Genomic DNA, 25,237 nt, shown 5'->3' with positions numbered 1-25,237 from the left:
TTGAACTTTCCCAAAATGACCCAGCTTCTTTGCAGTGTGGCCCTATAGAGTCCTGAGAACACACGTTTATTTCAATGTTATCTGTGACACATGAGCCAAACAATTATTTCCTGAAATAATATTCAAATGCCAGTTCATGAATGATTCCAGCATATAACCATCTTTTCTCCCCTAAGAAGTAACAATTAAGAAGAGGCACCAGTGTAAATTTCCAAATATCTTATATTTAAGGTCAGAAGCCAATTTGTAAAGGCTTGAGAATGAGAAGAAAGTGGAGGCACCTATTATAGATGGTCTTCTCAAGGAGTTTGGCCACAAAGGGCAGAAGAGACAAAGCAGGGATGGAAGGATCAAGTGAGGATTTTTTGACAATTGGGGACACATGGGTGTGTTTGTAGGCAAGAAGGAATTAGCCAGCAGATGGAGAAAGATTGAAAAGAAGAGAGAATGAGGACAATGACAGGGTTTGATCTACTGGAGGAGAAGAGAAGGAATAAGATTGCTTGAAAAAATAGAGAGCCTTGGTAAGTAGTAAAGCCAAGTCTTCATGTGAGATAAGGGTAAAGGAGGAGATAGTAGCAAAAGCATATGAATGATATGAGATGAAGAAGGGAAGAAAGAAGAGGGAGCTCAGAGCTAAAGGACTCTTTTTTTTTCCTTTTGGAGGGCAATTGGGGTTAAATAACTTGCCCAAGGTTACACGGCTAGTTTTTTTGTGTGGGTGTTAAGTGTCTGAGGCCAGAACAGAACTCAGGTCCTCCTGACTCCAGAGCCGGTGCTTTACTCACTGAGCCACCTAGCCACCCCAAATTTTGCTTTTTTTGTCTTTTTGGAGGGGAGATGTCAGGGAAATTGGGGTTAAGTGACTTGCCCTAGGTCACACAGCTAGTAAGTGTTAAGTGTCTGAGGCCACATTTGAACTCAGGTCCTTCTGACTCTGGGGCTGGTGCTCCCTAGCTGCCCCCAGGCTCATTTTTTTTTTTTAACCTATAACATATAATGTTCTCAGCTGAGAGGGTCAAAGAAGGAGGAGCCATAGGAAACTTGAGGAGAGATGAAGTTTTGAAAAGAGTTACTGTGGCAAGAAGGATTGCCTAGTAGTAGTGAGTGCCCAATTGTATTACATAAATTTGTAGTAGACCCAGTCAGAATGATTGCATGATTTTCTCCAACTTTGCTCAGCAGCACATGTACAAGAGTAAAGGCTACAAATGGTAGGAGTGATTCAAGGCTGAGGCTTGGCAGGGCATAACAGGTGACATCATAAGAAGGCTGGGGATTCAAGAGAGGAGGACAGGGTAGAGCTGAATTGGTTCACCAAGAAGTTGAGAGGGAAAAGAAGAGAGAATGACTAGTGTGGGGGAGATGGCCTGGGAGAGAACTGAAGGATGACAAAATTTTTTTTTTCATAATTATTCTTTTTTTATTAATCAAGGAGCATTGTTTGCCAGGCCAAAGCTAACCTCATCAGACAGACACACGGACAGTCAGTCATTCGGGGCTGCCACCGGGAGGCCTCCACCAGGGCCTCAGGGTTTGGGGGCAGCAGGCCGGGGGAAGCGCCACTGTCAGTCCTGCTGCGTGGCCCCAAACAGGTAATACTGTGGGAACTCGTGGATGATTTTGAGAGCGTCGTTGTAGAGCCGGAGATCGAAGCTGCTGTTGTGGTCTCTGAACAGCACGTAGGAAGCGCACGAGATGGTGGCCTTGGCCGTCACTCTGCCCACCTCCTCCAGGATCCCGGATATTTCCTCCTCCAGCAGCTCCGCCAGCTCCACAGTGACCTGCTGGCTTTCTCCATCGACAGGACGAAGGACTTGCCGCTGGGGTAGATCTTCTCCAGCCGTCCCACAAAGCACACGGGCCGGTCGATGAAGTGCGCCACATGCACGGCTGCGATCCTCGGGAAAGGGCCTGGGGCCCGGGATGACAGGATTAATGGTCACAGTGCAGATAAAGGGCAGAGTCTGTATGGAAAGGCACTGTTGTTGTTGTTTGTCCTTGCAGTTAAAAGTCAAAAGATTATAGTTTGATAAAGAGATTTCAGAATTCTTGAATATGGAGGTGTTATACTTGACAGAGTTGGAAAGATCAGATGTGGCCTTTTTATGTATGGCTGAGGTAGAGTGAAGGATTAGGTCAATGGGAAATGAGTAGACTGAAGAACTGAGTTTTTAAGGTATTTGAAGGAGTCAAAATGTATGTTAAAGTCCCCTAGTATGAGGATAGCAGTTAGGGAAGAGAGAAAAATTGTGAGCCATGTACCAAACTCATTGAGGAACGAATGGGAGTGACCTGGGGGTCTGTAGACAGCTACCAGGATTTTATCCAATGGTAGATGGGAACAACGTGAAATTCAAAGGACAAGAGAAGTTACTGAGTGACCAAAGTAGGGAGAGAACCCAGAAGTGGCAATGGTGAATTGGCCTTTGAAACCAAACCCCGAGGTTTCACTTTATCCACATCTGCTTCTAAATATATTTCCAACTCAGACAAAAGTTCAACTTGGATGTAATTCTAACATGTAGTTGTGTGTCTGGTAAATAATTAGATATCAGGTTAACTGTGACCTTGACATCAGCCCAACAAAACCAGTTAATCCACAACGGCTTCTGAAAAACATGTTTTTTAAGACTTTATTCTTTGATCCATGTGATCTAAAAAACAAATTATATAAACACTTGACTTTGGGTATCAGGTTTTTTTTTTCTTATCCCTATGGTATTGTTCCTGAATACAATGAAATGTTGGGTGGTGGTTGTTGCTGTTGTTTTGAGGGCTAAGATATCTACAGAAATAAGGCAAACTTTGCCCATGTGCTTGATAAGGGTTAAAATTACTTTTACATAATATAAACCAAAAGATTTTGCTCTTTCTACTTTTAACTCTGGGATGAGTATTTGCTGCCATAAAGTCAGTCTTAAAGTGTTTTACTGTGTTCTTTTTTTGGGGAGGGCAATTGGGGTTAAGTGACTTGCCCAAAGTCACATGGCTAGTATGTCAAGTGTGTGAGGTTGGATTTGAACTCAGGTCCTCCTGACTTCAAGGCTGGTGCTCTATTCACTGTGCCACGTATTGCCCTCCCCCCGCCCCCGCCACTGCGTTCTTTTTAATATCAAAGCATAAAGAGGTTGGGCTCTCAAGATGGGCTTAAAACATTAATACTATCATAAAAAAAATAAGTCTCTAAATCTGTGTGGTACTAAGAAGAGGAGATGGAATAGTGAATGAGATATTCAACATAAAGTAATTTCCCAGATAACTGATGCACCTTTAAGTATTAGGAATTAATATTTCAAATTCTGATTTTATTAGTGTGGCAACAACCTCCACAAACCACTTTGCTACCTCTCCATGGTCTAATAGAGGGTGGTCTTCAAGGGTTGTTAAGACCAGTAAATTCTTCACCATGTGGTAAACCTAATAATTACAATCCTCTCCAGACTTGGGTAGGCTGGTCTCGAGATAGCAAACATGTCATCCATTAACGGCCCGTTCCAAGTTAGTAGGGACTGCCAGATTTTTTGCTCCACTTGAGTAGCCATAAAGACAGCTAAGTGGTACAGTAAGACCTGAGTTCAACTCCGGCCTCAGACACTTACTAGCTGTGTGACCCTGGGCAAGTTATATTTTTTTTGCTTCAATTTTTGTTTGCTTCAGTTTGCTCACTGGTGAAATGAACTGGAAATAGCCAACCACTCTAGTATCTTTGCCAAGAAAATTCCAGATGGGGCACACACAGTCAGACACTACTGAAACAACTGAACAACAACAACAAATTAGTTCTAGGTTCAATGTCGTTCACCAAATATTTATTGATCTATTAATTAATTAATATACTGTCATGTACAAAACAAGGAGGGAGGATAAGTTTAGATTTTAAAATGATCTCTGCCCTTATAGAGTTTAAAGACTAGGAAGAGGATAAGACACCAATATGTATTACTATAACACACAATTCTGTGTAATAAATGAATTTGAGATATACAAAACAAAGCACTCTTTTTGGTATTCAGGATATTCCATTAGTTGCTGAGTAAGTGACCACCAGATCTTTGAATAAATGAGCTGTTAATATGATTTTTTTATTTTTAAAAATATTTTTCCAATTATACATAAAACATTTTTTAGCATTTGTTCTTTCTAAATTTTGAGTTCCAAATTCTCTTCCTCCCTACCCCCTTATTGAGAAGGCAAGCAATTTGATAAAGATTTTTCCATGTGCAGTAATGCAAAATATATTTCCATATTATTCATTTGTGGAAGAAAACACAGACCAAAAAATAATAAAAACAAGAGAAATAAAGTTTGAAAGATATGTATGCTTTGATCTGCATTCTGACTCCATTAGCTCTTTTTCTACATGTGGATAGCAATTCTTTGGAATTGTCTTGAACCACTGCATTGCTGGGAATAGCTAAGTCATTCACAGTTGATTATCATAAAATATTGCTATTACTATGCACAATATTCTTCTGGTTCTGCTCATTTCATTTTACATCAGTTCATGTAAGTCTTTCCAGGTTTTTCTGAGAGCATCCTGCTCATCATTTCTGATAGTACAGAAGTATTCCATCACAATCATATACCACAACTTGTTCAGCCATTGATTAATTGATGAGCATCTCCCCAATTTCCAGTTCTTTGATACCACAAGGGGAGTTGATATAAATATATTTTTATGTATAAGTCCTTTTCCTTCATTTAAAAAAAAATCTCTTTGGTATACAGAACTAGTATTGATATTGCTGGATTGGGATTTGGGAGGGTAGAGGAAGAAGTGGGGATCACTTTTAGAGGGGTGTGTGGGTCAAAGATATTGATATAATTTAAAAAACTCTTACAAAGAGATATTTACTTTCAAGGCATAACAAGAACAAAAATGCAAATATTTTTTCCTCAACACCATGTGGGCACATGTCAGTCTCTGGGGAAAGTGGTCTCGGACCAAGATTCTGTACAGTTTCTATATAAACATTGGTCCCACCAAGTTTACATCCAATGTTATTGATGTTATATGGGTCCTTACCTCTGCTACTACTGGACTGGATTCCTAAGATCCCTTTCAAAAGTTACACTTTGCTCCTCTGGGCATTGGCAGTAAACTTCCTGTGAAACCCAACATGGACTCAGGGTCCCAGAGACCTTTCAAAATTCATAAAGTCCATGTTAAAGCTTCTGAATAATGTTGCCCTTCACCTAAAAAGCCAGGCGGAGCACTGGATAGAGCTCTGGATATGGAGTCAAGAAGACTCGAGTTCAAATCCAGTCTCGGATACTTTGTTAATTGTGAAGCTCTAGACAAGTCATTTAACTTCTATCTGCCTCAGTTTCCTCAACTGTAAAATGGAGTGACAATAGCACCTTCTCCCCAGGATTGTGCTGAGGATCAAATGAAATATTATTTGTAAAGAACTTAACACAGTGCCTAGAACATACATAGTGGGTGCTTACTAAAGGAGCTTTTTTCCCTTCCTTTTCCTTCCCCCACCAAAAAGCAACAGCGACAACAACAGACAAAAATAAATGGTGAGGCAAAAGAAACAAGGATCTTTTTTACAGGGGCACGTGTTAGCTTCAAAACAACATTGTCTCTCACTGGCCCTACCAGCAGAACCAAACCAAGAGAGCGTGGCTGAAGAAGATCCTGTTAGGTCGTTATGAAAACCCTTTAGGAGCCTAACACATTCATTTTGATTCTTCTTGTTGGCTCAGCTTCAGTGCTGAAGAGGAAGAAAGACTAAAAGATACTGGGTTTTGGATTTACTGCACAGCAGGATCTCATTTCACAGTTCAGTTCAAGCTTATTTTGAAACTTCCATGTAAATGATCTACAAAACACTACACTTTTCCCAAACAGGACATACATAAAAACAAAACCATTGTTCTTCAAGTTCCAAACAAGTTGTCAAGAATAAGGGATGAAAACGATTGTTGTTTTTTCTTTTTAAGTAAAATTAAATTCATCTACCAATTATTAAGTGCCTACTGCATGAACTGTGTTTAAGGTGCTAGAGAAGAAAGTTAAGATAATGCACACACCTAGTACTCACAGTTTACAATCCAGGGGGGAACTTTTTTTTTTTGCTTTTTTTTTTTTGGAGGGGGGAAAGTAGGGCAATTGGGGTTAAGTGACTTGCCCAAGGTCACATGGCTAGTTTTTGTGTTGTGTCTGAGGCTGTATTTGAACCCAGGTCCTCCTGACTCCAGGATCAGTGCTCTATTCACTGTGCCACCTAGCTGCCCCCAGGTAGGAACTTTTTAGTTCCTAGTGAAGCCTTCAAAAAGAAAACCTGCCTCCAGAAATGCACACATAAAATGGATAGAATGTGTTAGATTACAAGGCAATCCCTGCCTCTAGATGCCCTTCTTTGAGGATAGGAGCCATAAACAAGCTCAAATTTTATGATTCAAACAAGTCTTACTAGGCTAGATCTGATCTTCCAGCTGTTGCTGTCCCTTGTTCCTGCAATGGCATGTACTGTAGGTGGATACTAGAACAATCAAGTCATGAATCTTGACCATGAAGGCTCCCACTCATGCCACAATAACATCACAGGAAGAAAGCCAAAGGCCATTGCCAATGCACCTTAAATGCCATCCTTCCCAGTTTCTCCTTCTCCTTACCCATACTCCTTCCCTTTTTCACAGTAATCTTTCTACTACAGGTCCCCAGGTTCATATTCATCACTGTCAATCAACAAGTATTTATTAGGCACTAGATTTGTGTCAGGTTCTACACTAGATGCTGAGGATACAAATACAGAGAAGAAAACAATCAACCAGTACTCCTATCTCTTTGCATTAAGGCCAGTCTCCACTTCTACCACCCCCTCACCCTATATCAATACAATGACAATCTTCCTGTTTTCTGGGACTCTGATACCCTCTTCTCTTCTGAGCCCCAGAGCTTTTCAAATAACATGACAAATTATTGCTTTTCTAAGGAATTCTTTGGGAGAATCCCTTGAAATATGTTGACCTACTCTACTAAAGTATTTTCACATCATTGGCTATTTGAGATAGTATGGGATGGAGTTGGAGGATAGGCAGATAGTGATTAAGATTTTTGTTGTTGTTTAGTTATTTTTAATCATGTCCAACTCTTCCTGACCCCATTTGAGGTTTTCTTGGCAAAGATACTGGCATTTCCTTCTCCAGCTCATTTGACAAATGAGAAAACTAAGACAAACAGGGTTAAGTGACTTGCCCAGGGCCACACAGCTAAGAAGTATCTGAGGCTGGATTTGAACTCAAGTCTGTTTGATTCCAAGGCCAGTGCTCTATCCACAGTACCACCTAGCTGCGATAGTGATAGATACCAATAGAATAATAATAGCTAGCATTTACATAGCTTCCACTATAAACCTGGCACTATACTAAATACTTTACAAATACAATCTCATTCAACCCTCACAGCAGGCCTGGGAAGCAGTTGATATTATTATATTCATTTTATAGTTGAAGAAATTAAGGCAAATAGAAGTTAAGTGATTTGGCCAAGATCACACAGCTACTAAGTGTGTGAGGTCAGATTTGAACTCAATTCTTCCTGATTCTAAGGCCAGCACTCTATCTACTATGCCACCCAGTGAAACATGTTAATAATACACAGGAAAGAGGAGAAGGAAATTCAGAAGGGCATCTGCTATGAGAATGGGAATCTTAAGATCTTCCCTGCCCCTTGGCTAGGTTTAAGTGACTCTGAGAACTTTCCCTGATTTGAAAATATACTCTGCCCCCCTAATAGGCTGAATGTGGTCACATGGAGCTTGTGGCTGGAGGCTTGTTTTTCAGGAATGCCCACACTTTGTTGCTTTGTGATTGGGGAGTGGGTCAAGAGGGCTGTGACATTCTCTGAGCCAGGAGAGGGCTATATATACCCTGATGTGAGATTTTGTTTTGGGGCTCACTTTGAGAAGAGTTATGTGATTTGACCAGATGAGACTCTGGGAAGCCATTGAGCCCCCGGGCTTTGAAAACCCAGATGTTGGTGCTTCCCTCTCTGGTAACTGACTAGGTATGGGTGTAATGGTCAGACAGCGGGAAGCCTGTCTGCTGATTTGTTTCTCTGTCTGTATTTCTTGTCTGCTTGTAACCTCTGTATTCTCTGAAGTTCGGGTGCTGACCTTTTTCCCCTGAACTAGATAAATGACATATGTTTGATTAAAGCAAGACTGTTAACCCATTTTGAGTTGCTTTCCTTTAGAAAAACAGATCTAGGAACCTGTGCTGGCAGGCACCCTGGGTATGTTAGGGTGCTTGCTGCTACAGGATCCAGACAAGCCAGGCAGCTTGGGTACTATCTTGCTAAGTTTAACATACACTTTAAAACTTTATAATAGAAGTTCAGTTTCATATACATTGCTTTTTCTGTTCTTTGTATATTGAAATGTTCATGTTTATTGATGATTTAGTTTATAATAAAAAAGAAAAATAATTAAATCATATCTCTGTTGTATAAATCAAGGTACACTGTCATAGAATAAATGCATTTTAGAGGTAAGACCTTGGAAATTATCTAGTCCTACTGCTCATTATAAAGATAAAGAGACATAAATTGTTAAAGTGTTTTATCTTTTTCCATTTACAAAAATCACATAGGTGATGGAAGATGCTTGGTGGTCTCTTTAGCTGCTTTATTCCACTTGACCTTTATCAGTCATCAAGAAAAAGCATCCTGTTAGTTAAATTCCTGATATTATTTGGTTACCACTTCAGATAGAAGCAAGTAATGGCTTGTAAAGAGAAAATATATTGTACTTAAATAAACTTAAATAAAATATATTGTACTTGAATAAAGCTATAAAATATATTACAAGCCTGTTAATAAACTTGCTTATTTTATCAGATGGCCTCCACCCCCAAATCTCTTCCTCCTTTTCCCTCCATTTTTGGATGCAGTCATTTAAAAAGAAAAACTGGAATTATTATCATGACCCAGTTATTCTAAGTGGAAAGACAAAGAATAGAGTTGATAAAGCTGTTTATAGGTTCCTGTCATGTGACTTCCAGGAAACCCATAACACAACCATATGAGTAAGTTTTTCCAACTACAGCTATAGTCAAAGTCCTTTTTCTCATTTATATCAAGTATTATTTCATCATAATTCAGCATTTTAATGGATCCAATTTCATCCTGCCTCCCAGTTGAGTGACTTATACTTCATACCACTTACCCCCAAAACACCATCTCCTTTTGCACTATTCCTGGCCATGCCCCCCCCCCTAAATCTTCCATAGAGGATTCACTCACTAACATTCCATGTGTACCAGCATAATACTTGGGCATTCCATCTCTTATACCTTTCTGTTGTGATATGACTGACCTGTCTCCTTTTCTGATCATAAATTTTCCAGATGATATCTCTCAATTGTCTTTTTACTTATCTGCAATTTTAATTCTTCAGATATCATGTGATTCCTTCATTTGCGTACCTTATCACAAGGAGAATACTAGAATATAAAAGATATGTTTTTGTGTCAAGGAGTAGATTGGAATAGTTGAACAGGTTGAGTAATTTGCCAAATGAAATTCAGCCCTCTTCTTTCCTCCTTTTGACCAGCAACTTAGGAGTGCCCATTTAAGTTGTGGGTACCAATACATTAACTCATTATACTGCTCATCACAGTTTAAACAATAAGCATTTTTCATCAATTTTGTTTTTCTCATAGGAATTATTAGTCTGATCTCATTGATCTCCCCTACCCCTCTAACTGATAACGTCTTACTTCCAGCTCAGTCCTGGCAGCCATCACTAAGGGGAACAACATCAGTGGAGAAGGGGCCTGACATCCCCAAAACCATCACCACCAATTGCCAACCAACTGCCATCCACAGGGCTGACAAATTAGCCTAAGTGAAGCAACATGGTACCCTAATGGAGAAATAGGAAGTGACACATTTCAGGTAAATGAAGCTACTTAGACCATAATCTCCCCTTAGACATAGCAGAAATAGGCTAGAACCCTGAGCCCAAGAATCCTGAGAATAGCAGTCCCCTACACATATCTGGCCCTGCTTCCAGCTCAGCCTTTATAGCCATTTGGGAAAGCAACCTTTCTGGAGAAGGTGTCCACCATTCCTAACATCACAAGCACCAAATAGTAAACAATTGCCATAGATGAATAGTTAAGCCCAAGAACCTGGGACACAGCAGTATTCTGCAGAACACTAGCCCTGCTTCCAGCCTAGCCCCTGAAGCCATAGTCTAGGGAGGCAACTCTTGTGGATATGCAGCTTAGTTAAGCACATCTGCAAAGGTTGTGGCCCCCACACCCTTAGCAGCCACAACTATTTAAGAGCAGTCAACTAGAATTTATTAAGTCCCTACTGTGTGTCAAGCACTGTGCTAAGCTCTGAGAATACAAAGAGAGAAAAACAAACAGCTGCCTGCAACGATCTCACTGTCTAATGGGAGAGACAACATGCAAATAACTGTAATATCAGGAATTTAACTAACAGGATGCTTTTTCTTGATGACTGATAAAGGTCAAGTGGAATAATGCAGCTAAAGAAGCCACCAAGCATCTTCCATCACCTATGTGATTTTTATAAATGGAAAAAAATGGACAGGAAAGTTATTAAGATTAAGTACTGGGAAAGACTGCTTGCAGGAAGTTGGACTTTTGCTAGACCTGAAGACAAGTAAGCTATTAGGCAGATGTAGGAGATAGAGAGTTCCAGGTATGTGGGACAGCCAATGGAAATGCCAGTGTTTCTAGATTACAGAGTATGTGGAGGAGAAGAAAATCCTAATCACCAAAATCCTCCATGTTGTTAAATGGTACAATACCCAAAACTGATACAGTTTTATTCACGGAAATGACATTAAAGAAAATGCATTGCCATCTCCTTTGTTGCTACACCCCAAGGACCTTGGGGCCATTCCATATGATTTGAAGTTGAAACCTACTCTGTTGTCTCCCCGTTAGAAAGTGAGCTCCCTGAAGGCAAGGACAATATTCTCTTACATTTTTATCTTCAGTGCTTAGCACAGTGCTTTGTGTGTGTATGTGTGTGTGTGTGTATACACATTTTTCATTCATTGATTCATTCATCTCTTACATGGACAGGTAACATTGAGATTTCAAGAAAATAGCACAAATAATATCATTTGAGGAGCTTCTACAAAGCCTCAAAATCTATAGAATACAGATTCTACTTGGACCCCATGTAGAGCATTCTCCATGACCATGACAAATACCTTGGTGAGCCTCAGTTCAGCTCAGCTCCAGTGGTCATCAATAATCAAGGGAAACAATTCCTAAAACTACTATCACCCATTATATATTTATGCATCACATAATATTGATAGTTAGAGGCTTATTGAATCTTTGGGTTGCATCAATTAAACAATATTAACATATGCCTAGAAGAAACTTTATGAGAGAGACTGTAGGCTCCATTTTGCTGAGTCAAATACTTTTTGTTATCAACAAATAATATACACAGCAGGATCATGTTTTCTTCAGGCATTTGTAAGTCTATGAAGATACGACCTGCTATGAAAAATCATTAGTTGTTTATTTTCTCTTCATATTTTCATCATTGATACCCCATACCAATGTATAGATCATTCCTTAAAAGATTCTAAAGAGATGCAAAAGTATGATGGTAGGTCAGTAGTTGCTATTTTCCCCAATTTTGGTAATATTATTGAGTTTTTTTTTTCTTTACACTCACTGGGATTCTTCCTCTCTCTCTAGGATACTTTCAAAATGGATCCTTCAATTCTTTCAAATTTATGATGTATGAATTTCTCCTGTGGGTCTGAACCAGATTTCTCATATTAAATTTAATTTCTTTTCTAATATAACACATTGGCTATGGTTATTAAAATGTAGTGTTTCTTCCATCATTAATGCTAAAAATAAATCACTATAGAAATATTGACTGGGGCAGCTAGGTGGCGCAATGAATAGAGCACCAGCCCAGGAGTCAGGAGGACCTGAGTTCAAATCCGACCTCAGACACTTAACACAAAAACTAGCCATGTGACCTTGGGCAAGCCACTTAACCCCAATTGCCCTCCAAAAAGCAAAAAAAAAAAAGAGAAATATTGACTAAACTATCCCACTTTTTTCCTATTTGTTATCCTCTTTACAATTTCCTTTAGGCATGCTCAGATTCACTAAGTGTTCATGCCAAAATTTAGCAGATTTCTTTCCTGAATTACTTTTTATTATTTTATCTGACAATATTCATCATTTTCCATCTTCCTCCATGTTTTCTAGGTGATTTTGTATTTTAAACTGGTGTTACCATTGACTTCCATGTGTCAACAAAGGACAATCAACTTTGGTGACTTCAAGTGTCTCTGTATGTGAAGAAGTCAAATGTTTGCTAGCTAAGGTGGTTTCTGGGCTCTTTCCACCTCCTTATTGTGATGACTACATAATATAGGTGAAACTTCTGTAAGAAATGGTGACAACAAAAATAAATGTCTTTATCTAGTTCTCATTTTCTTTTTTAAAAAAAATTATTTAGCATTTTATTTTTCCCCGGCTATATGTAAAAATAATTTTAACATTCATTTTTAAAACCTTGAGTTCTAAATTCTCTCCCTTCCTCCCTCCCTCACCCCTCATTGAGAAGGCAAGCAATTTGATATAGGCTATGCATATGTAGTCATGCAAAACACTTCCATAATAGTCATGTTGTAAAAGGTATGTGGGATAAATATATGTCCCTCCTTCAAATCCTGGCCCCCATTTATTCTATTCTCTGTCTCCTTTCACCCTGTCCCTCCTCAAAAGTGTTTTGTTTCAGACTACCTCCTCCCCCAATCTGCCTTCCCTTCTATCACCTCACCTTCTCTAATCTCTTTCCCCTCTACTTTCCTGTAGGGTAATATAGATTTCTATACCCAATTGAGTGTGTATTTTATTCCCTCTTTGAGCCAATTCTGATGAGAGTAAGATTCATTCATTCCCTCTCATTTCCCCACTGTTCCCCTCCACTATAAAAGCTTTTTTTCCCCTTTTATGTGAGATAATTTATCCCATTCTACATCTCCTTTTCTTTCTCCCAGGACATTCCTCTCTCACCCCTTAATTTTATTATTTTAGCTATCATTCCTTCATATTCAACTCACACCTATGCCATCTATCTATATATACTCCTTCTAACTTCCCTAATAATGAGAAAGGTCTTATGACTTAAAAATATCATCTTTCCATGTAGAAATATAAACAGTTTAACTTTAATAAGTCACTTATATTTCTCTTTTCTGTTTACTTTTTCATGCTTCTCTTGAGTCTTGTATTTGAAAGTCAAATTTTCTATTTAGCTCTGGTCTTTTCTCAAGAATTCATGAAATTCCTCTATCTCAGTGAATTTCTATTTCCACCCCTCATGGATTGTACTCAATTTTGCTGGATAGGTGATTCTTGGTTTTAATCCTAGCTCCTATGCCCTCTAGAATATCATATTCCAAGCCCTCCAATCCTTTAATACAGAAGCTGCAATATCTTGTGTTATCCTAATTGTGGTTCCACAATACCTAAATTGTTTCTTTCTGGCTGCTCGCAATATTTTCTCCTTGACCTGGGACCTCTGGAATTTGGTCATAATATTCCTGGCAGTTTTCATTTGGGGATCTCTTTCAGGAAGCGATCAGTGGATTCTTTCAATTTCTATTTTACCCTCTGGTTCTAGAATAACAGGGAAGTTTTCCTTGACATTTTCTTGAAAGATGATGTCTAGGTTCTTTTTGTGATCATGGCTTTCAGGTAGTCCAACAATTTTTAAATCATCTCTCCTGGATCTATTTTCCAGGTCAGTTGTCTTTCCAATGAGATAGTTCACATTGTCTTCTATTTTTTCATTATTTTGTTTTTGTTTTATCATTTCTTGATTTCTCATAGTCATTAGCTTCCATTTGCTCCATCCTACTTTTTAAGGAATTATTCTCTTCAGTGAACTTTTTGAGCTCTTCCATAACCTGAGATCATTTCACATTTTTCTTGGAGGCTTTGGATATAGGAGCTTTGACTTTGCTGTCTTCTTCTGAATGTGTGCTTTGATCTTCTGTGTCACCAAAGTAAGTTTCTATAATCAGTTCTTTTTCCCATTGTTTGCTCACTTTCCCAGCCTATTACTTGACTTTTTAACTCTTTGTTAAGGTAGGACTCTGCTTCCAGAGTGGAGGGTGAACTGTCCGCAGATTCTGGGGGTTTTTTTGCAGCTTTCTTCAGAGATACTTCTAGGGACCTGTAAGTTTTCAGTTCTTCCAAGGTGTCATGATCTAAGAAGAAGTATTTACGCCTCTCCTGGCCTGTGCTCCGGTCTGTGAGTGACCACAAGCACTCTTTTTCTGACTTGAACTATGAGGAGCATCCCCTCTCTACTGCTGCTGCAAGTCTGTAATACTAGTGCTCCTCCTCACCCTGGGACCGTGACCCAGATCCAAGCATGGGCAAAGCAACAGAGGCCTGCCTCATTCCTAGCAAAGAAATCCGTATAATCTCCTTCTGGCCCGTTGTTTGATCCCTTTACCGTCTGTAGCAGCAAGCCCCAAACTTCAAAATATACAGGCAGAATTATCAAGACAGAGAAACAGATCAAGTAGACAGTTTTCCAAACTGTCCAACCATTACATCCATACCAAATCAACATCTGGGTTTCAACATCTGGGTTTTTCAAAGGGGGGGGAGGCTCTGGACAACGGCTTCCCAGAATCCATATCAAATCACAGAACACTTCTCAAAGTGAACCCCAAAAACAAAGCTACACATCAGGGCTTATATAGCCTTCTCCTGGCTCAGAGAATGTAACAACCTTTTAGACCCACTGGCCAATCAAGAAGTATCTACTGAAAAACAAGCCTCCCTCCCCGCCCCAGGCTCCAGGTGCACTTTAGCCTAGGGGCAGGGAAGATCTTTAAAATTTACATTCCCATTACACCCTCTGTGGGCTGAGAACTCTAGAAGCAGCTTCTGCTCTTTCTACTTCCGCTGCTGATTCCAATGCTCCCAAGGCCTGCTCCTGATTTTCTGGGGCTGTGCTGGGGCCAGCTGTGGTGGTGCAACTTGTGCTAGACCATGCTCCTCTCTCATCCAGGTCCAACAGACCTTTCCTGTTCACCTTCTAAGTTGTCTTTGGTGTCTATGGGCTGAGTTATTCAGTCCCATGAGGCCTACTCTAGCTCTGCTGTGGCCTGGTCCATGCTGGCACAGCTTGCACTAGACTGTGTCCCTCTCTCAGCCTGGTGCAATAGACATTTCCTCTTGGGCTAGAAATTTGTTTCACTCTGTCTTTTGTGGCTTTTGCTGCTCTACAATTTGTTTAGAGCCATTTAGTAGAGCTCAGGCAAGTCCCTGGCTTTACTCTGCCATCTTGGCTCTGCCCCCTCTAATTCTCCCTTTCCAGTATCAGCAGGCTTCTTGAATGGGTCAAATTTATAGTGTTTTCTCATCTTTACTCTTTTAATTTGCATTTTCTTTTGATCTCCAACTGGTTACGTGTCTAATTGTACACAGACAACTAATTCAGAAATGGCTCCCCATTAATAACCAGACATTTCTTCTTTGTTGTGTATGCTATGTTATTTGATCCTAGTCATATCTGATGTTTTGTGTCTCTTTTCTTGAATAAAGTATTGACAACATAGATATGTGAGGTTTTTGAGTAACCTATAAGCTTTTGGCCTCCTTCATTTCTTAATCTCCAAGCATATTTTCCAACATAAATTTCCCATCATTACCTTGAACAAATTCACATTGATTTCACTCATTATCAAAGCATATCACTGACTTGGTTAGTTAAGCTCTTCATTGAACATGAACCAATAAATACCAAACAAAATGATTCACATGAATTTGAATGTTATGATATCCCAAAGACTGATGTTGACCCAACTCTGGTTCTTAAATTCTCTCCTTCATGTATAATCTTGATTAATATAGCCTCATGCAGAAAAAAAATGGCAGCCTGAAAAGCAAATGTCAATCAAGCTTTAAGACCCAAACCAATTCAAGAAGTTGATCCTCAAGTAAAGATCCAGGAACCAAAGCAAGAGACAAAAACAAACAAAAAGCAAAAAAACATGACAATAGTCATTTGGTTGAGTGTAAAAGACAGCAAATGGGGACGGTTAGGTGGCACAGTGAGTAAAGCGCTGGCCCTGGAGTCAGGAGGACTGTAGTTCTGTTCTGGCCTCAGACACTTAACACCCCCACAAAAAAAAAAACAAAAACTAGTGTAACCTTGGGCAAGTTATTTAACCCCAATTGCCCTCCAAAAGGCAAAAAAAAAAAAGACAGCAAATGAGCAAGACATCTATTTTTGCAATCTGTAAAATGTCTATTTGACATGAACAAAAAAAATCCCTTGGTGTTAGAGTTGAAAAGGACCACAGGGGACAGTTAGTCCTACCTGTACTTGAACAAGAAGTCTATTTGCAAAACACTCAACAAACAAAGGTTTTGTTTGCTGCCTCTTTCCAAGCAGGGGTAGAAGAAGGTAGAAATGAAAATAAAAATAGATTTCTGTTCCTTGAAAATCTTAAAGATAAAAATTTAATAAAACATATAACAGCATATTTAATAAATGAGTGACCATTCAATCTTTCCTTGAATACTTCTAGATGAGGTGTAGCATTCTAGATGCCTAGATAGCCTTGTATGTTTCTGAGTATTTATAATTATTTTTTTTAATCTTTATAAACCTTAATCTGCCTCTCTCAAAATGCTGCCAATTGTTTCCAGTTCCATATTGGTGGACTCAGCAGAGCAAATCTAACTTTTCCACATGATAGCCCTTCAAATACAACAGGGAAGTAGGACCACTAAACATTACATAAGGATCCCTACAGGCTCTATATTGACTTAGAAAACCACATATTAACACTATGTTCTATTGTATTTTTATTTTTCTTAGCTATTTCCCAATTATATTTTAATCTGGTTCCTGCAGGACTTTGGGGTGCTGCAGGCTTCAATGTGGTCCATGAGCAATGTGCTTGACACCTCTGCTATAAGGTAGCTATCATGCTTGGGTTGAGTAACTTCAGTTCCTTCAACTAACCTTAATTTGGAAATAAACTCAAGATTCATTCTGGATACTTTCCAGTTTTTCAATATGCTTTTTAAAATACACCACTAAGGGGCGGCTAGGTGGCGCAGTGAGTAGAGTCCTGGCCCCGAGTCAGGAGGACCTGAGTTGGGATCCAGCCTCAGACACTTACACACATACAAAAAAACCTAGCCATGTGACCTTGGGCAAGTTACTTAACCCCAATTGCCCTCCAAAATAAAAATAAATAAATAATTTAAAAAAAAATATGCCACTAAGATAAGGTACATAATATCCAGATAAAGCCCAGATGAGAGCTAGTCATGGCAGAGAACAGTGAGACTCTCTCCTCCCTGATAACCCTGTACTCTATGTAGCTCCAAATGAGTCCTTTAATTTTTATTAATTTTAAACTAATAATGATTTAATAATAATTAAATTTTTTGGCTATCACATCCATTGTTGACTCAAACTGACCTTGAAGGATGACCTTAAAAGAGGAGGATTATGAAAGAGCTGCCAAGATTATTGTAACATCAGAGAAGGCAATTTCAGTTGAGCATCAAGGTAGAAAACCAAAAACTGAGGAGCTGAGAAATGAGTGGTAAGAACAAAAGTAGAGGCAATGAATGTAGGCAGCTTTTTCTAGGGTTTGGGGTTTTTTTTGTGAACTGGAGGAGAAATATGCTATAAAAGCATGAGCAGACTTAAAATTTCTTAAGGAAGGGGCAGATATGAGCATGTTTACAGAGGTAGGAGCAGGCATTCCAAACAAGTGGGAATTTGAGTTTTGTGTTTGGCAGACAATAAATACAAAGATGAGTCTTAGTGAAGCAGAAGTTCATTTGGTGAACTAGCAGTGGATAAATTTGTAAAGATCTTAAGATCTTTTGGGCAAGTTTATGGATGAACTTGAAGCTCAGTGAAAAATTTTGTCCTTCTATACTTAATGAAGAGTTATTAAAAGTTTTGGATCATTGGAGTGGCATGATGAGGTCCATATTTTAGGAAGGCTGATCTGGAGATAATTCTCCAGGCTCACCAAGTAGTAGGCTACTCCAACAACTAGGTGTGAGGTGATAAGGACGAAGAAAATGAATGGCAGCAGTGAAAATGGAAAGAAAGGGATAAGGTTCAAAAAGCATTTTGAAGGAAGAATCAATAGGACTTGGCGTCTGATTAGATATAAAATCAAAATTGTTAGGAAGTGATCGTTCAATGAAAAGTATACTGAATTTAGTCAGAGGAGTCAGATTCAAACTCTGACTGTCACTTACCACTTGTGTTACTTAGACAAGTAAGTTTTCTGTTTTCTCAACCATATAATAAAGGGTTGGACTAGATGACCACAAATGTCTCTTTCACCCCTAAATATTTGATATGATATGATGTAACTGAGTTTTCAAGCCTGAGTAACTGAGAAAATGAAGAGCTATTAACCTGTACCCATATGGAGCAATTGGATGTAAGGCACAATTATCCAACAGACCAGGATAGCTAATAAGTCTTTAATAAAGTGGGGATCTTCTTATTTATTTGCAAAAAAAAATGCCAAATCAAAAAATATAGATTTCTTATTAGTGATAAATACCAAGTGACAACTTTGCAGCTCTGATGAAACTAACAAAAGAGGGTATTTATAGGAAAAAGTACCCTTTCCCTTTTCTTTTTGTTATATGCCACTATACCAAGGGACTGGTTTTCCATGGTTATGAGAAATGCTTGAGCTGTTCTATTTTAGTAACTCATGTCAGATGGACTGCTGCACTTTTCTCTGGAATATGGCATATGGCTTTTTGAAATGTGCAATCAATGGAATGGAAGGATCAGACTCTTCATGTTTGTGTCATTTAGAGTCCAGCTAACTAGACATGTTTCTACCAGGCTGCCCTTTGTACAGACTTTTTTAGCCCACAGATGTCTATAAAAGAGAATCTATAAAATGAAATGTGACTGGCCTGAGCTCATTTTGACATATTCATTCAGATTGTAGGATGAAAACCTCAAAGGACAGAATATTTCAATTAAAGTCAGTTTACCATAGCCAAGAAAGGCACTACCATCCCTAAAAAAATAATAATAGTTCATGTAAAGATAATTCATATTTCTTTACTGCATTAAAGTTTACAGGATTGATAAAGGAATTAGCACTGTTCAACTTTTGATATAACTTAGACTCTCACTAACCATTACATTTGTCTTCTTAAAACAATTTCTCAGCGTTAATAAGGAAACTTAATGGAAAAATATCTCTAAGGTGCTAATGTATCCAATAAAATCACTTTATAATATTGGTTGAGGGCACTAAAAGTAAGTAATTTGTGGACATTCCATCTTATATATTTATGCCTGGACAGTATACATATACACAAATTATTGTACGTATGTGTGTACATGTGCACATAGATATTTACATATACATTAGTGTATATAATTTTATGTTTTGGGGTATAAAAGCTAGTCACCAAAGTATAGCTATAACTATGATGATTGACCATGTAAGGATGGAATTCTGTTGTGTTAACTTCCATATTCTTCAATAAAAGACATTTATAGGTAGTGGGAATTTGAATGAAAGTGAACTGTGAACTCAAAACCTGAATAAGCACAAATTATTCTAAGGGGCAAGAAAAGAAGAAAGGTGTACAAAGGGATCCATGTGGCTATGCTTGCCATTCATCAACAAGTTCAGAGTTTTAAAAAGCATACACAAACGATGGAAGTGAAGACAAATAACTGAGGACAAATATGAACTCATGGTGTGGTCCTGTAAGATTAGTGTCAGGAATAATATGGAAATAGATTTAACACAATTGTACACGTATAACCTGTATCAGATTGCTTGCTCTTTTGTGGAGGGTGAAGGGAAGGAGAAAAGTTTGGAACTCAAAATTTTACAAAAATGAATGTTGAGGGGACGGCTAGGTGGCACAGTGAATAGAGTACCAGCCCTGGAGTCAGGAGGACCTGAGTTCAAATCCGCCTCAGACACTTAACACAAAAACTAGCAGTGTGACCTTGGGCAAGTCACTTAAACCCAATTGTCCTCCAAAAAGCAAAAAAAAAAGAAGAAGAATGTTAAAGACTATCTTTACATGTAATTGGGGAGGGGGGAGGGGGGAGACATACTATCAAGGAAAAAAAAATTAGTGTCTGGAAGACTAAAGTCCAGAATGAGTTTCTGAGACTAAAAAAAAAGGACAAAAGTTGGAGGATGGGGGAGGGGTAGTTAACATTGAGGCAAAAACTGCAACAAGGAAGTTCTTTGGGGTCAGGGGCTGACAGCTTGCATTAGTATTATCCTTGCCTATAGGGTGATTGGCACATAGTAGGCACTTTACAAATATTTATTGATTGATTCCCTGCTGTTTGGGGATAATGATGATTATGACCATGATACAGAGAAGGCGAAACTATCCAACTACTGTTTTACTTCTTTCCTTTAAGGAGATCTTCAGAAAAGGAAGGACAGAACAAAAGTATTTAACCAGATTGAAAATTGAAGCAAACAATACTTCAGATATGAGTTGGACTAGATGACATAATTTTCCTGAATCCAGGAAAATTAATTCATTTTAAACTAATAATAATAATTTAATTTTTGGCTGTCACATCCATTGCTGACTCAAATTGACCTTGAAGCATGGCCTTAAAAGAGGAGGATTATGAAAGAGCTGCCAAGATTATTGTAACATTGGAGAAGGCAATTTCAGTTGAGTGTCAAGGTCAAAACTGAGGAGCTGAGAAATGAGTGGTAAGAACAAAAGTAGAAGCAATGAATGTAGGCAGCTTTTGCTAAAATATCTGGGAATTCACCTACCATGGCACATACAGGAAATATATAAATATAACTCTAATGCCCTCTTTATAGAAATACTTAGAGATATTATTGACATTATCCAACCATGACAATTATAATAATGATGACAATATTACCTAAATTAATTTGCAAATTCAGTGTCATCCCAATCAAACTACCAAAGCACTACTTTATAGAACTAGAAAAAAATTTGAAAATTAAGATGGAAGAACAAAAGATTAAGAATCTAGAGGGAAATAATGAGGGCAGAGGGGCAAGAGGAAAGAAAGAAGGAAGGAGGCCTCACAGCAAATCTCAAAGTATATTATAAGACAGTTATCAAAATTATTTGCTACTAATTTTTTTAATAGACAAATTGGTCAATGGAATAGACTAGGAACAAAAGGCCTAGAAGCCATCAAACATATTAAATAGTGTTTAATAATAATAACATTTGCACTGTACTTTAAGGATTTGGAAGAGCTTTACAAATATCTCATTTTATCCTCACAACAACCCTGAGTGCTGTGTTGTTCTTATTGGTGTTATTATTAGTATTTTAATTTTATAAGAAAATGAGATAGAGGTGAAGTAATTTGTCTAGAGTCATACAACTCTTAAGTATGAGGAGAGATCTGAAGAAAGGTCATTCTGACTCCAGGTCCAGCATTTTATCCACTTAGTTTCCTCACTGCCTCAGTATGCAAAGTATTGGGGTATGAATTTACTTCTGTTTTTCACAAAAATTGCTTTAAGAATGGAAAAAGAGTCCTGTAGAAATTAGGGCTAACCAACATCTCACACCATAAAGCATGACACATTACCTAGATGTAAAAGGTTATATCATAAGCAAAGTAGTGCAGAAGGGAAATATTCACATCTATGGGTAGGGAATACCTCATAATTATAAAGAAGATCATGGGAGATATAAACGGACAATTTTAATTGCATAAAATTGAAATCTTTGTACGAACAAAATCAATGCAATTAGAATTATAAGGAAATCAGTTAGCTGGGGGAAAAAATCTTTATGACAAATTTCTTTGATGAAAGTCTATCTAAGCTATACAGGAGACTAATATAAATATATGAGAGCAAAAGTTATTCCCCAATTGCCAAATAGACAAAGAATATAAACAGGTAGTTCTGAAAAGGAAAAAAACGCAATCTGTAAAAAACCACATGAAAGAATTCTCTAAATGACTCATTAAATAAGAAATCACAATCTGAATTACACTTCATAGCCATGACTACCAAAGATAACAAAAAATGGAAAAATAACAATTGTTTGAGGAGCCATGGGAAGACAGGGATACTAATAGTTGCTGTTGGTAAAACTGTGAATTAGACCAGATATTCTGTAAATCAGTTTGGAACTATACCCAAAAAAATCATATACTGTGCATAACTCTTGATCCAGCAATACTAGTATTAGGCCCATACCCTCAAAGAGATCAAAGACAGAAGGAAAGAACTCATGTATATAAAAATATTGCAGTAAGAAAACAAGAAACAAAGTGAGCACCTATGAAGTGGGGATTGGGCATACAAATTATGGTATGTGAATGAAATGGAACATCATTTCTGGGTAAGATATAAAGAAAGGGAGAGATTCAGAGAAAACTGGACAGATTATCTGAACTACGTGGAAGCATACTAACCTCCTCACCCTGACCCCCTCCATTTCATCTCTTGGCTATCTATCATATTAAGATATTATTTTATCTTAAATCCCTGGTCTAATATGGATGAAAAAAGCTCATTATTCTCTTTTTAACTATTAATTATGAAACTGTGACCCACATTGAAATCTTTTTAGATCATTATTATCAAAAGACTTAGGAAGAGAAATGGTCAGTCTAGAAAATATTCCTTCCTGAAACTGATTTGATTAAGAGAAAGAAATTTTTTTAATTATTAATTGAAACCAGTGGTTAAAAGGAGACTGAAAGATTTTAATAAAATTAAGTAACTACTAATCTGTTTGACAAATCAAAACAGTTGCCAAAATTGTGAATTGAAATGGCTTTACTCAGAATGATTTTAAAGGTAGGATAGATTTCTCTTCCTCTGGATTTTACTTTCTCTGAGCAGAAAAGCTTAGAGTTATTTCATGATATTTTTATCTCTAAGCATTTTGTGTCTAAAAATGTAGAATATTGAGTTTTTCCTCCACAATTAGTATAAAATGAAATAAGAAGAACCAGGAGAACAATTTTTTACAGTGACTACATTATTGTAAAGGAAAAAAAGCTTTTAAATACCTAACAATTCTGACCATTAAAGCTCCATTGATTGGCAGTGGTGAAAGAATGTAGGTACAGAACAACACGTACATTTTTCAGACATGTTAAATGTGTGTGTGTGTGTGTGTGTGTGTGTGTGGAGGGATATTTTTGTTTTTTCCTCAACTACTCATCTTACAAGATTGTTTTTTGGTGGGAGAAGAATTGAAAGTTGTTATGAGAATGGGAATCTTAAGATCTTCCCTGCTCCTTGGCTAGGCTTAAGGGACTCTGAGAACCTTCTCTGATTTGAAAATATATGCTGCCCCCTAATAGGCTGAATGTGGTCACATGGAACCTGTAGCAGGATGCTTGTTTTTCAGGAATGCCCACATCTTGTTGCTTTGTGATTGGGCAGTGTGTCAAGAGGGCTGTGACATTCTCTGAGCCAGGAGAAGGCTATATATACCCTGATGTGAGATTTTGTTTGGGGGCTCACTTTGAGAAGAGTTGTATAATTTGACCAGATGAGACTCTGGGCAGCCATTGAGGCCACCCCCCACTGGCCTTGGTGTTTCCTTCTCTGGTAATTGACTAGGTATGGATGGAATGGTCAGACAATTGGAAGCCTGTCTGCTGATTTGTTTCTCTGTATTTTTTGTCTGCTTGTAACCTCTGTATTCTCTGAAGTTCGGGGTGCTGACCTTTTTCTCCTGAACTAGGTAAATGACATATGTTTTATTAAAGCAAGATTGTTAACCCATTTTGAGTTGCTTTGCTTTAGAAAAGCAGGTCTAAGAACCTGTGTTGGCAGCCATCCTGGGTTGCTGCTACAAAGGTCCAGAGAGAATGGGAGGTAGAGATAGAGATAGCAGAAACTTTAAAAGATGTCAATGAAACATTTTTATAAATCCATTGAAGAAAATAGAAATAAATACAAAAATGGACATAGTTAGGCAGGGCAGTCTGGGTACTACAGTGGTAAATTTAATATGTCTTTTAAAAAATAAGCCATACAAAATAGAGATTCACATTTTCATATATGATCCTCTCCTCCTTGTGTATAGAAATGTTCATGTCTGTTAATATCTGTCAAGTTCATTAAACATTTTTTAAAAAGAAAAGAAAAACCAATAAAGGTTCTTAAAAAGAACTATACCTTTTCATTCACAAAATGGTAGGGACCCAGGAAAGTAGAAAATGGTATATGTTCTCAGAGTCATTTTATCATAGATTTTTGCTTGTTTTTCTTTTTCACAGGATGGGGTTCAATAATAAGGGAGAGAAGACTGTGTTGTAAAGACAAAAGGTATTAATAAAACATATATACAAAAATATATTAAACCAAATCAAAGCAGAATGCAACCTATATATTTTCTAAGAAGAACCCAAAGAGAACAACACTATGCCCTCAAGCAAGAAATGGAGGCAAAATAAAGTCTGGTTGTATTCATTTCCTTTCTAAGGTCCTTTCCAGCTCTAGCAACCTGTGAAGTCCCTATTCTGCTTATAGCACGGTAATGAGCACTACACAGAGTCAGGTGGACAAGCATTGCCCCAATCCCATAAAGGACGGTTAGTACAGAGGTCATGCACTGAAGAAACCTGTGAATTTTCACATATGTCCTGAAAACAAATACATTCTTTCAGCATAATTGGAGACCAATCTAAACATGGCTTCTGTCCCTGAAACTTTGTCAGATCAATAAGTAAACTAGTTCTTGTATTCTTGATATTCACATGTCTATACAAGTTTTAAATAATTTTATTGTCTTTAATTAAGCAATGTACCACCTGAGAAGGAGATAACCTATTGAGACAGGACACCAGCCTTCCTTTTCCCCTTCCCATTTTTACTGTTTCTCTTTCCTCAGAAAGCTGTGAATCTACTAGCTGATCAAAATTCTCATTTGGGAAGGTGTCTTTTTGGAGGCACAGGGCAAATGAAAAGTCTAATTGGAACCTTGAAATTGCTTAATTCTCTAAGATATTCCTTTAATTAAATTATGCCTTCTATCCACAACCATCTTCCTCATCAAAACACAACTTTCTAATCTGCTTCCCGACCTCCTGATTTTCTGAGCCCTATTAACATGAATTATAGGTAAAAGTTCTAGAAGAGGTAAAAGTTCTCATCCACCACCACCATACACACACACACACACACACACACACACACACACACACACACACACA

General features: G+C 38.0%; 1 pseudogene; it reads right to left on the bottom strand.

Moving 5' to 3' along the window:
- Nucleotides 1-1,553: 1,553 nt before the first annotated feature.
- The window catches only part of LOC138168320 (replication protein A 14 kDa subunit pseudogene), a 27,678-nt pseudogene continuing 3,994 nt past the window's right edge, over nucleotides 1,554-25,237 (bottom strand).

This window comes from Petaurus breviceps, unplaced genomic scaffold, assembly GCF_028583685.1.
Source record: "Petaurus breviceps papuanus isolate PSGF00001 unplaced genomic scaffold, PetGlider_PUasm1.0 37, whole genome shotgun sequence".
NCBI classification, from domain to species: Eukaryota; Metazoa; Chordata; class Mammalia; order Diprotodontia; family Petauridae; genus Petaurus; species Petaurus breviceps.
This window is presented reverse-complemented; position numbering and strand designations above follow the sequence as displayed.